The sequence below is a fragment of the Aegilops tauschii genome, chromosome 2, assembly GCF_002575655.3.
Source record: "Aegilops tauschii subsp. strangulata cultivar AL8/78 chromosome 2, Aet v6.0, whole genome shotgun sequence".
Lineage (NCBI taxonomy): Eukaryota > Viridiplantae > Streptophyta > Magnoliopsida > Poales > Poaceae > Aegilops > Aegilops tauschii.
The window spans coordinates 67,997,884-68,011,225 of NC_053036.3; the positions used below are offsets into that span (position 1 = coordinate 67,997,884).

Sequence of the window (13,342 nt, forward strand, 5' to 3'; positions counted from 1 at the left end):
TCAGGAGGACAAGGCGAAGCTCTGCCACGAGATCGACCTGTTGAAGGAGAAGAACGCCGACTGGAAGAAGCTGCATGAGAATAGTAGTTCCTCGATGAAGATGCTGCAGGCTCTCGTCATGGAACAGAAGGAGGAGTTGGCGAAGCTCCGCATCGAGCACCCGGCTGCTGTCAAGGTACGTAATGCGGCCGTGGAACAGATGATGAAGGCTCGCGTCGAGAAATCCCGCGTCATGGACAGAATGAAGAAGATGGCGTAGGAGACGCGCAAGGAGATGGAGGTCGTGGAGGCGATGAAGAAGCAGTTACGACTCCGCGGCGAATTAGATCATTTGGGGTGATAATCTTCCTTCTTCTTTTGCTCCTGTGTTTCATCTTTTGCTTCGGGTGTTTCGCCGCACATGTCATGTTCTCTGCGAGGCATGAATAGAACAATGGTTTTTTTAGGGAATGAATAGAACAATGCTAACAATGAGATGACTAGCAAATTAGATCATTTTTTATCGCCATATGGCACTGGGCTGCCGTGTTTCGTGCTCCTCCGTTGCAGTACTACTCCAGTGGAAAACTTGAGTATACCGCATGGTTCTTTGCTCCTCCTCGATCTGGTCGTCGGCGCATTTATACGAGCAGTCAAATCACAAGGCCCCGCCTTCCAGCAGTAATGAGCCATCAAATCACAAAGGCCCTCGCCTCTCGTGAAACCGACCAAGCTAGACTGCCCCGCCCTCTAGCCTTTTAAAAAATGTATACTTTTGTACAGCAGTAGTATCGATGGATTGCGCAAAACTTGAAATTAAAGAAAAGGTGGTACATATAGAGAGCGCTCGTCGCCAAATTATGCATATAGTACTATTAAAAAGGCTAGTCACAATAATGGTGTCCAGCACAACCCACCCCTCAAATAAAACTAAGAGGGTGCTTGGATACGTTTTAGTCCCATGACTAAAACTAGTGGGACTAAAACATGCTAGCCTCACCCATGCTTGGATCCAAATAGTAAAAAGGCTAAAATCAAGTTAATGAGCATTTATTATCCTCCAAACCCTCCAATCCAGAACTCGCCTGTGTTAAAGGAGAGGAGTTAAATGAGTAGAGAGAGGACTAATCCACATTTTAGTAGGGGTACCCCTGACTAGAAAATTTTAGTCTCAAGACTAGTTTTAGCCCCTCTTTAGTCAGGGGTGCTTGGAACTTTAGCCTCTTAAAGAGACTATTTTTAGTCAGACTAAAATATGTCCCTTGGATCCAAGCACCCTCTAAGCATCCTGGAATTCTTTGACAAAACTAAGCACCCTGAAATTCTTTGACAACTAAACTGCTGGCTATATGATGTTGGCCATATATATTGTACGTATATAATGTGAAGAAACGAGTGGTAGTACTATACCAACTAAAAGATGAAATGTAAGAAATACTAGTATGTACGTACTGAAGAGTTAAAGTAACGAGAAGAAACATAACATAGTTCTGCTGGGGGCTCAGCACAACACACCCCTCAAATTAAATTAAGCACACCTGAAATTAAACTTTGCAACTATTCCGGTAGACACTGCATTAGAACCACCATGAGCAACGACACTACCACCTTACTCAAAGTCCTTGTCCACATCCTCGACTTCGTCCTTGTCCCTCTTCCTCTTGGCCGATACTTCTTTGCTTGAACCGCACACTTGGCTGTTGCTCTTCATCCAACCCTTGTAGATATTGAAGCAAAGGTAGCCATCCATTGCAGCGTAGTGGATGTGGTCTATATCTAATACATTCCGCTGCCATGCATGGCGATGAAACGTGTATGGAGGTTTCTCCAGTTTACCGTACGAAAGATGAACCATGGCTCCTGCCAGGGTCAGCATTGAAGGCTGACGAGAGGACACCAACCGATTCTTCTGGAGGTCGAAGGTGTTGCCTACAACGAGGCCTATCCGACGCAGGACTTCTTTGTCGTTACCAAAGTCTACAGTAACGAATTTGACTAGGTTGCTCTCGAGGAAGTTCTTAAAATCCTGGCACTCAACGTCAGCATGGCATATGTGGTAGACCAAGCAAACGTTATGTACGCAAACCTGGATCACGGCGGGCTTCTTCCTCTCTTCGTCCTTTAGATCCTTCTCTCGTCCCAGGACTGTGGTGCACTCAACATCTAGCCCAGTGACCCACTCATCATCTGAGTTTTCGAACATGCGTCTTAAGCGAGAAAGGCATCCTTTCACCGTCGCGGAAGAACGGGTGTAGATGACGTCGAACTCATCGCCGGTGATGGTTCTAACCTTGTACTCACCGCCGATCGTGGAGATTTGGGACGCCATGGATTTGGGAGGAGGGTTAGGATTAGTGGAACTGTCGTAATGTGAATGGACGGGACGACTAGGAGCGAACCGCCGTAGTATTGAAGGACGTGCGGGACGAGTAGGAGCGAACTGCCAGCGTGCGAACGGCAGGGTAGTGGCTTTCCATTCTCCCATGATACGGGCTTCCGAGAGCCCTTGGATCTGAGATCGAACGGTTGCATGGCGTGATTCTAGACCTATGGGTGAATATCCTATCTTGGAGGGTTATTCTGCAAATTTTCAGCAACTTAGCATGCGACCGTTTGATCTCAGATCCAAGGGCTGCCAGCAGCCCGTATCATGGTCGCGCCTACCACGACCGTCGCGTCGCTCGCGCGGTCGCGCCCTTGGAGATTTAACACGGTGCGTTAGGCTATCTGATGTTGGCATGTCATACATAGTCATCACTTAGTCACTCATACTACAACAAGGTTGGCTATAAGTGTATTTTTTACTCCTCTCTATCTCTTTCTTCGTACTCCCTCCGTCCCATAATATAAGAACGTTTTTGCCACTAGTGTAGTGCCAAAAACGTTCTTATATTATGGGACACAGGGAGTACTAGTATTTATTGCATTTGCCAAGGAGTGACCTCTTCCAATGAAATGGTGTTGCTAAGTTTGCTTTATTTAATTAGCTATAGACTCAAAATTGTCTTTTCACCTAGGTGCACACGCTTAGCACCGTTTCTTCCTTGGGTCACCAAACTAGTCTCTCTCTTCTTGATTAACTTGCCACATCAGACTTTATGCCTATGTGGCAAGCTTAAGCACCTGTAGGAGCAAGTAAAAGTAAGTACAATAGTGCGCTTTACATGGCATTTTTGCATATGTGGAGGAAAGAGAGGCAAGGAAAAAGTGGAGAAGTGGGCTCTCATGCAAGAGCCAGCCTTTACTACATGGTGGAGCATTGGGAGAGGCACCGGTATGGAGGTGGTCAGGAATCGGGAGACTCACGCCGGTCGTAGCGCCGCAGTTAAAATGATAATGGCAAGTCAAATCACGGGGCCCCACCTGTCTAGCAGTAACTCGCTGTCAAATCACACAGCCCTACGTTTGCAGTAGCCTACTCCCTTGTCTTCTCGCGTCTCTGTCGAACCGACTAGGCGGAACTGCCCCGCCGCCTCCACGGGCTCTTGTTCATCCAGCCTCCACCATGCGCTACTCCACCGGCTACTGTTCAACCACCCCTCCACGGGCACCCCTCCACCGTCAACTGTTCATCCAGCCATCGACACCACGGGGTCCTGTTCAACCACCCCTCCACGGGCACCCCTCCACCGTCTACTGTTCATCCAGCCCTCCACACCACGGGGTCCTGTTCATCCAGAGGCAACGCCACCGCTCACTGTTCATCCAACCCCCCCCCCCGCAACGCTCACTGTTCATCCAATCGATCGGCTTCAGTTAGCAGCAGTAGCGAAGGAATCGCTCGATCGGGTTCGGTTAACAACCATCGATCGATCGCTCGGATTCAGTAACGCGTAGCCTGCAGTGCAATTGCTCGGGTTCAGTTAGATCCCAACGCCTCGCTCGGGTTCAGTTAGAGCCAACGCCTCGCACACACGCGCGTACGTGTACGAGAGAAACGCGCATCGCTCGGCCCCCGACTTCCCACCGTAACCGGGAACTCCCCGAAATTTTCCTCTCCCTTGCTTCTACCATGGTTTTTTCCGTCATGGACGGCCCAAAGAATGTCATGCAGCTGCGTCTCCGGCCCGCCCAGGACGAAAAGCCTATTTTCTGTCATGATTTTTTGTCATAGAAGTAGGAGCCCACCACATCTATGATGACACCGGGTTTTCTCACAATTATCGTCATAGAAGTGCCATATGTATGACAGAAAAAAATCGTTCGACCCAAAATGTCACGGATGTGTCTTTTTTTGTAGTGGAGAGAGAGAGAGATCAAACACATAGCTACAGGTACATACCCTCAGCCCCGAGGGTGAACTACTCCCTCCTCGTCATGGAGAGCACCGGGATGATGAAGATGGCCACCGGTGATGGTTTCCCCCTTCGGCACGGTGCCGGAACAGGGTCCCGATTGGTTTTTGGTGGCTACAAAGGCTTGCGGCGGCGGAACTCCCGATCTAGGTTTATTTCTGGGGGTTTCTGTATTTATAGGAATTTTTGGTGTCGGTTTCGCGTCAGGGGGGCCACGAGTCAACCACAAGGTCAGAGGGCGTGCCCAGGGGGTAGGGAGCGCCCTCCACCCTTGTGGAGGCCTCGTGGCTCTTCTGGCCCAACTCTTTTGCTTCGGGGGCTTCTTCTGGTCCATAAAAAATCACCGTAAATTTTCAGCTCAATTGGACTCCGTTTGATATTCCTTTTCTACGAAACTCAAAAACAAGGAAAAAACAGAAACTAGCACTGGGCTCTAGGTTAATAGGTTAGTCCCAAAAATCATATAAAATAGCATAAAAATACATATAAAACATCCAAGATTGATAATATAATAGCATGGAACAATCAAAAATTATAGATACGTTGCAGACATATCAGTAAGACCAAGCACATCACATAAAGATTTTGGAATTGTAGAAACACTAGCACCCAAGTCACATAAATAAAAACACTCTTAATTTTTAATCTTGACTTTGATAGTAGGTTCCCATTCATCATGTAATTTTCCAGGAATTGAAACTTCTAATTCCAACTTTTCTTCTAAAGCTTTCATCATAGCATCAACAATATGTTTAGTAAAAGCTTTCTTTTGTTCATAAGCATGGGGTGAATTTATCATGGATTGCAACAAAGAAATACAATCAATCAAAGAGCAACTATCATAATTAAAGTCTTTGTAATCCAAAAGAGTGGGCACATCACTAGTTAAAGTTTTGACCTCTTCAAACCCATTTTTATCAATTTTCTCAACAAGATTTTCACCCTCCGAATTATCGGGACGCCTTCTAGCTAAAGTTGACTCTTCTCCAGTCCCTCTTTCATCAATCTTAATTCTTCTAAACAAGGAATCAATAGAATAAACACCAATCATTTTAAGATCTTCATCACTTTTATGAAAGCAATCACTAGAAAATGCTTTTTCTAAAATTTCTCTTCTAGCTCTAAGCATAGTGGTTCTTTTCTTACATTCATCCATACAAACATAAAGAGCTTTAATTGATTCCTCAACCTTAGGCACATAAATTTTCATCTTGAGATTTTCTACATCATGAGTAATTCTATCAACACTTCTAGACAAATCATCAATCTTATTCAACTTTTCTTCCATTGTAGCATTGAAAACCTTTTGAGTATTGATAAATTCGTTAATATTATTCTCAAGATCAGAGGTGTTTCTATTATTATTATAAGAAGGATTACCGTAGGAATTACCATAATTATTAGAGGAATTACTAGGAAAAGGCCTAGGATTAAAATTACATCTATAAGCATTGTTATTGAAATTGTTTCACGAGATAAAATTCACATCTACGGAATCACTATTTTGCTCAATCAAAGTAGACAAAGGCACATCATTAAAATCAATAGGGGCACTTTTATTAGCAACCAATTTCATAAGAGCATCAACTTTTTCACTCAAAGAAGAAATTTCTTCAACCGAAATAACTTCTTTACTAGTAGGAGCTCTTTCGGTATGCCCTTGTGAGTAATTTGCCATAATATTATCAAGCAATTTGGTGGCTTTGCCCAAAGTAATTTCCATAAAAGTACCACATGCGGTGCGATCTAAAAGATTACGAGAAACAAAATTCAACCCCGCATAAAAAATTTGTATGGTCATCCAAAGATTTAACCCATGAGTTGGGCAATTCCTTAGCATCAATTTCGTCCTTTCCCAAGATTGTGCAACATGCTCATGTTCAAGTTGCTTGAAATTCATGATCTGGGTTCTAAGGGAAATAATTTTCACGGGCGGAAAATACTTAGTAATAAAAGCATCTTTGCACTTATTCCAAGAATCGATACTATTGCGAGGCAAAGAAGAAAACCAAATTTTTGCATGATCTCGCAAAGAAAACGAGAATAATTTCAACTTCACAACATCATTGTCCACATCTTTTTTCTTTTGCATATCGCATAATTCCATGAATGTGTTAAGATGGGACGCGACATCCTCATTAGGAGTACCGGAAAATTGATCTTGCATAACAAGATTCAGCAAAGCGGTATTAATATCACAAGTCTCCACACTAGTGGTGGGAGGAGAAATCGGAGTGCTAAGAAAATCATTGTTGTTGGTATTTGAGAAATCACGCAATTTGGTGTTCTCTTGAGTCATTTTGACTACACAACAAGATTGCACTAAAGAAACAGATCTTACGAGAAAACGGCGAACGAAAAAGAGGGCGGATAAAACGGCAAATTCTTATGAAGTGGGAGAGAAGAAAATGAGAGGCAAATGGCAAATAATGTAAATTGCGAGGAGATGAGATTTGTGATTAGGAACCAGGTAGATGTTGATGATGTCGCCCCGGCAATGGCGCCAGAAATTCCTTTTGATGTCTGCTAGAATTACGTCGGTATTTCCCCAAAGAGGAAGGGATGATGCAGCACAGCAATGGTAGGTCCCTCAGTGATGATACCAAGGTTATCGAACCAGTAGGAGAACCAAGCAACACTACGTAAATAGCACCTGCACACATATAACAAATACTCGCAACCCAACGTGTTAAAGGGGTTGCCAATCCCTTTCGGCTAACGGCGCCAGAAATTGGCAAAGAGACGGGGTAAAGTTCTAATAGATTAGATAAATAGATCGCAAATCAAATAAAGTGCAGAAAGGTATTTTTGTATTTTTGGTTTAATAGATCTGAAAATAAAAGCAAATAAAAATAGATCGCAAATACAAATATAATAAAGAAGAGATCCGGGGGCCATAGATTTCACTAGTGGCTTCTCTCGAGAAAAATAGCAAACGGTGGGTAAACGAATTACTGTTGAGCAATTGATAAAACTTCAAATAATCATGACGATATCCAGGCAATGATCACTATATAGGCATCACGTCCAAGATTAGTAGACCGACTCCTGCCTACATCTACTACTATTACTCCACACATCGACCGCTATCCAGCATGCATCTAGTGTATTAAGTTGATGGAGAAACGGAGTAATGCAATAAGAACGGTGACATGATGTAGACAAGATCTATTTATGTAGAAATATACCCCATCTAGTTATCCTTAATAGCAACGATACATACGGGTCGGTTCCCCTTCTGTCACTGGGATCAAGCACCGTGAGATCGAACCCATCACAAAGCACCTCTTCCCATTCCAAGATAAATAGATCAAGTTGGCTAAACAAAACCCAAATATCAGAGAAGAAATACGAGGCTATAAGCAATCATGCATATAAGAGATCAAAGAAGACTCAAATAAATTTCATGGATAAAAAGATAGATCTGATCATAAACTCAAAGTTCATCGGATCCCAGCAAACACACCACAAAAAGAGTTACATCATATGGATCTCCAAGAGACCATTATATTGAGAATCAAAAGAGAGAGAGAGAGAGGAAGTCGTCTAGCTACTAACTACGGACCCGTAGGTCTACAAAGAACTACTCACGCATCATCGGAGAGGCACCAATGGGCATGATGAACCCCTCTGTGATGGTGTCTAGATTGGATCTGGTAGTTCTGGAACTTGCGGCGGCTGGAATTGATTTTCGTCGACTCCCTAGGGTTTCTGGAATATTGGGGTATTTATAGAGCAAGGGGCGGTGCGGGAGGCCATCGAGGTGGGAATAACCCACCTGGGCGCGCCTGGGCCTCCAAGCGCGCCCTGGTGGGTTGTGCCCCCTCGGGGCACCACCACCCCCCCCCCCCCCAGGTGCTTCTCCGGCCCACTGGATGTCTTCTGGTCCATAAAAATTCCACAAAAAGTTTCGCTGTGTTTGGACTCTGTTTGGTATTGATTTCCTGCGATGTAAAAAACATGCAGAAAGCAGCAATTGGCACTAGGCACTATGTTTAATACGTTAGTACCAAAAAATGATATAAAATGACTATAAAATGATTGTAAAACATCCAAGAATGATAATATAAGAGCATGGAACAAAAATTCTAGATACGTTGGAGACTTATCATTGCTTCCTTTAGTGGTGTCATGTGAACATCGACTACATGACACTTCACCATACTTGGGCCTAAGGGACGGCATTGTGGAGTAGTAATTAGATGATGGGTTGCTAGAGTGACAGAAGCTTAAACCCTAGTTTATGCGATATTTCGTAAGGGGGTGATTTGGATCCATATGTTTCATGCTATGGTTAGATTTATCTTCATTCTTGTTTCGTAGTTGCAGATGCTTGCGAGTGGGGGTAATCATAAGTGGGAGGCTTGTTCAAGTAAGAACATCACCCAAGCACCAGTCCACCCACATATCAAATTATCAAAGTAACGAACATGAATCAAATGAACATGAATCAAACAAACATGATGAAAGTGACTAGATGAATTCCCATGTGTCCTCAAGAACGCTTTGCTTTCTATAAGAGAAAGTTTCGGCCTATCCTTTGCTATAAAAAGTATTGGACTACCTTGTTGCACCTTTGTTACTATTGCTATTTGTCGCTCACTACAATTACTTTGCTACCAAACTATCTGTTAACGATAATTTTAGTTCATGCAGAAAATACCTTGCTGAAAACCGCTTGTCATGTCCTTCTGCTCCTCGTTGGGTTCGACACTCTTACTTACCGAAAGGACTACGATTGATCCCCTATACTTGTGGGTCATCATCAGGCCGATTAATCATTGTTGGCCCATTAACTTGTGGGCAAACAAAGCCCGGAATTTTGGCCCGTAACCCCTCCCATTCCCCTCTCGCTCGCCAATAGATAGGGTTCAACAAAATAGTAGCATATTTGGGTATATTACATACCTGGGAGCATGAGAGTATGGTATAATACATAAAAAAGACTAGACATATGTTCGTAAGTTCCTATTTTATCTACCGATTAATCCAGTTAATAGGCTAATTCGCCGATTAATCGTTACTCCCAAGCTGGCCGAGCAGCTACCAGTTACTGATTTCCTGAACAGTGGTCACCCTTGCTCTCTCATTTGACCAAATGTATCGTGTCTTCCATTAAGATAAGGCTCGTTTGGCTCTAAGAGGTTTAGCTCTACTCGAAAGCGAGCCAACATTCTTCTGTTAATTCTACTATTGCTCTTATCCTCTAGGTTGACCAGAAGATTGAAGTCTCCCACAACCATCCATGGTCCAACATGAAGGTCACGTATATCCACCAACTCTTGTATGAACTCCAACTTCTCATGTTCAAGTTGTGGCCCATACATGCCCGTGAACCACTATTGTGTCCCGGCAATCGGAATTAACCAGAGCCTGTTGGGGAACATAGTATTTCAAAAAAAATTCTACGAGCACGCAAGATCTATCTAGGAGAAGCATAGTAACAAGCGGGGAGAGTGTGTCCACGTACCCTGGTAGACCGAAAGCGGAAGCGTTTAGTAACGCGGTTGATGTAGTCGAACGTCTTCGCGATCCAACCGATCCAAGTACCGAATGTACGGCACCTCCGTGTTCAGCACACGCTCAGCACGATGACATCCCTCGAGCTCTTGATCCAGTTGAGGCCGAGGGAGAGTTCCGTCAGCACGACGGCGTGGCGACGGTGATTATGTACCGGCGCAGGGCTTCGCCTAAGCACTACGACGATATGACCGAGGTGTGTAACTGTGGAGGGGGCACCGCACATGGCCAAGAGAAGGCTTGGTGTGCCTTTGGGGTGCTCCCCTCCCACGTATATAAAGGGGGGAGGAGAGGTGGCCAGCCCAAGGGGGGCGCGCCATGGGGGGAGTCCTAGGATTCGACCCCCTCTTTCCTATTCCCACTAGGAGAAGGAGGGAAGGAGGAGGAGGAGAGAAGGAAAGGGCCCCCCCAACCCTAGTCCAGTTCGGTTTGGTCTTGGGGGGCGTGCGCCTCCACCTGGCCGCCGCCTCCTCTCTCCACTAGGGCCCATGAAGGCCCATTAACTCCCCGGGGGGGTTCCGGTAACCCCCGGTACTCCGGAAAATGTCTGAATCTTTCCGAAACCATTCCGGTGTCCAAACACAGCCTTCCAATATATCAATCTTTATGTCTCGACCATTTCGAGACTCCTCGTCATGTCTGTGATCTCATCCGGGACTCCGAACAAACTTCGGTACATCAAATCACATAACTCATAATACAAATCATCATCGAACGTTAAGCTTGCGGACCCTACGGGTTCGAGAACTATGTAGACATGACCGAGACACATCTCCTGTCAATAACCAATAGCGGAACCTAGATGTTCATATTGGCTCGTACATATTCTACGAAGATCTTTATCGGTCAAACCGCATAACAACATACGTTGTTCCCTTTGTCATCGGTATGTTACTTGCTCGAGATTCGATCGTCGGTATCCTCATACCTAGTTCAATCTCGTTACCGGCAATTCTCTTTACTCGTTCCGTAATGCATCATCCCGCAACTAACTCATTAGTCACATTGCTTGCAAGGCTTATAGTGATGTGCATTACCGAGAGGGCCCAGAGATACCTCTCCGATACATGGAGTGACAAATCCTAATCTCGATCTATGCCAACTCAACAAACACCATCGGAGACACCTGTAGAGCATCTTTATAATCACCCAGTTACGTTGTGACGTTTGATAGCACAGTAAGTGTTCCTCCGGTATTCGGGAGTTGCACAATCTCATAGTCAGAGAAACATGTATAAGTCATGATGAAAGCAATAGCAATAAAACTAAACAATCATTAATGCTAAGCTAACAGATGGGTCTTGTCCATCACATCATTCTCTAATGATGTGATCCCATTCATCAAATGACAACACATGTCTATGGCTAGGAAACTTAACCATCTTTGATTAACGAGCTAGTCAAGTAGACGCATACTAGGGACACTTTGTTTGTCTATGTATTCACACATGTACTAAGTTTCCGGTTAATACAATTCTAGCATGAATAATAAACATTTATCATGATATAAGGAAATATAAATAACATCTTTATTATTGCCTCTAGGGCATATTTCCTTCGGAGCCGTGAGACACGTTCGCCACCAAGGCATCCCAAGCCAACAAGATTCCATCATGTGTGCCCACGGCCGGCAAGTAAAAGAAATTCTCAAATTTATTTCCAAGGCAATGCCTCACCACATCAAGGGTTACAACCTCCATCTTTGTTTCTTGTAAGCAAACGATGCTTGGGTTCACTGCAAGGATCACTCGGGACATCACGTTGCTATGTTCCGGTGTGTTCAATCCCCGCAAGTTCCACACTAGGGTCTTGAAAGGCCGCTTATCCATTTGCATAGCCTACAATGAAACCACTTGAACCGGCCACTACTACCTCCAGAGAGAGAGAGAGAGGAGTTGGGAGAGAGAAGAAGACAAAGGAAGAGGGGGAGGGGGACACGCGGATGGCCTGGTTCTGCAGTGAGGTCTAGCAATTGCCAGCGTTGCTTCGGCAGCGCAGCGGGCCTCCTGGAGGCGTGGGAACGCTCAGGCGCGGCTGCGTACTCATGGGAGCGCATCTGAGTGCTGCCTCGGGCGCCTGACAGTGGCTGGGGGCAAAGAGGACAAGCGGACAATGTCCGGGGCGCCATAGGGAGCGAATCTAAGCCTCATATTGAGATAGATTGGAAGAGGGGATAGGGTTTTCGGGATTAGGATCGAGGTGCAGGCTAGTGAGGGTTTTTAGAGGGGGTGGTTGCAAAATGAGAGGGCGGGCTAGATGAGTGGGAGGTTGCCTTCAAAATTCGAATGGAGGGTCTATTTATATGAGGTGGCTTTGGGTGGTTTGCTCTGATTCGTTGGATGGTGATCCGACGGCTTCAACCTGAGAGGATGGGATGTGAAGCTAAGATGGACTATAGTTGTGCACTAGGAGGCTTCCGACCCAACAACATTTTTTATTCGCAAGTGTTTATTAATTAATCCGGCTACTACACCTTGAATATTTGGAAGTTTGGGTATCAAACGGACTCCATTTCGAATGAAATTTAAAAGGTAGCCTCACTAGACAATTATGAGGCCACACAAATAATTCCAACTATATCGAGGACCATTTGGTATATACTTAGAAAATACCTTCATTCATTTAATAAGCGGAGGGTTTGCATCACGGTGATATCTACCCTTGTGCTAACGTTGCAAAATAATTTGGGTTCCTCCCAAATATCACAACAAGGTAGTGTCCGATGGTTGGGGGTTGAATCTTGATCCAGAACAATGCAAGAGAGAAGGGGTTTTGTTACTCACCATTTAACAAATGACAAAATAGAAAATCCAAATTAATTATTCAATTAAACAAATCAAATTTTTAGTGAAGACAAAGCTACAAGATGTTACATATACTTCATAATTTTGTGTATTTGCTTCTAATATTGGTGTTCATTCTACCGGTGGCAACGGCGAATGTTGAGCGAGCATTTTTCCTCCATGAGTTTAGTCACTTGAGAAATGAGATGGATGATAGTCTTTTGGATGATTGTCTAGTTACGTATACATTCAGCGGTTACTTTCAGGCCATGCAAAAACGTAGGCCACAAACATAGTTTTCTTTAATTTTTCAAAGTATGTACCACGTAGACTTCTTTCATGCAAAATTAAGACTTGATTAGGAGTTTTATTACGATTGTAAGACAATATTGATCTATTTATATGTGTTTATTTGGAATCTACTTAGAAAGTTCACATGTCATGTTTTTTGTAAAAAAAAAAAAAATAGGACCACCCTAGCTTCAAATCCTAGACGTGTCACCGATGAGTGGAGCTACAAAAAATCATTGTGCATGGACCCACAAACATAAATTAAGAACTAAATCACATAAACGAGCTTCCAGATTGCGAACTAATAGTGTGTGCGATCAAAGTAGGTGTTCAGTTTTCATACTACTCAGACGCTTTTGTAGTCGACAAGAATGTCTCGTTCTATTGAACAAACATCGTCGAAAAGACTAAAATAACTTTAAAAAAATGCGAATATGAGTATCGAATTTAGGACTTGAACCCTGTTGGTCTGGT

General features: G+C 44.1%; 1 pseudogene; it reads left to right on the top strand.

The window, feature by feature from the left end:
• LOC109746439 (uncharacterized) overlaps positions 1-13,342 on the top strand; it is a 110,882-nt pseudogene that overhangs the window by 92,005 nt on the left and 5,535 nt on the right.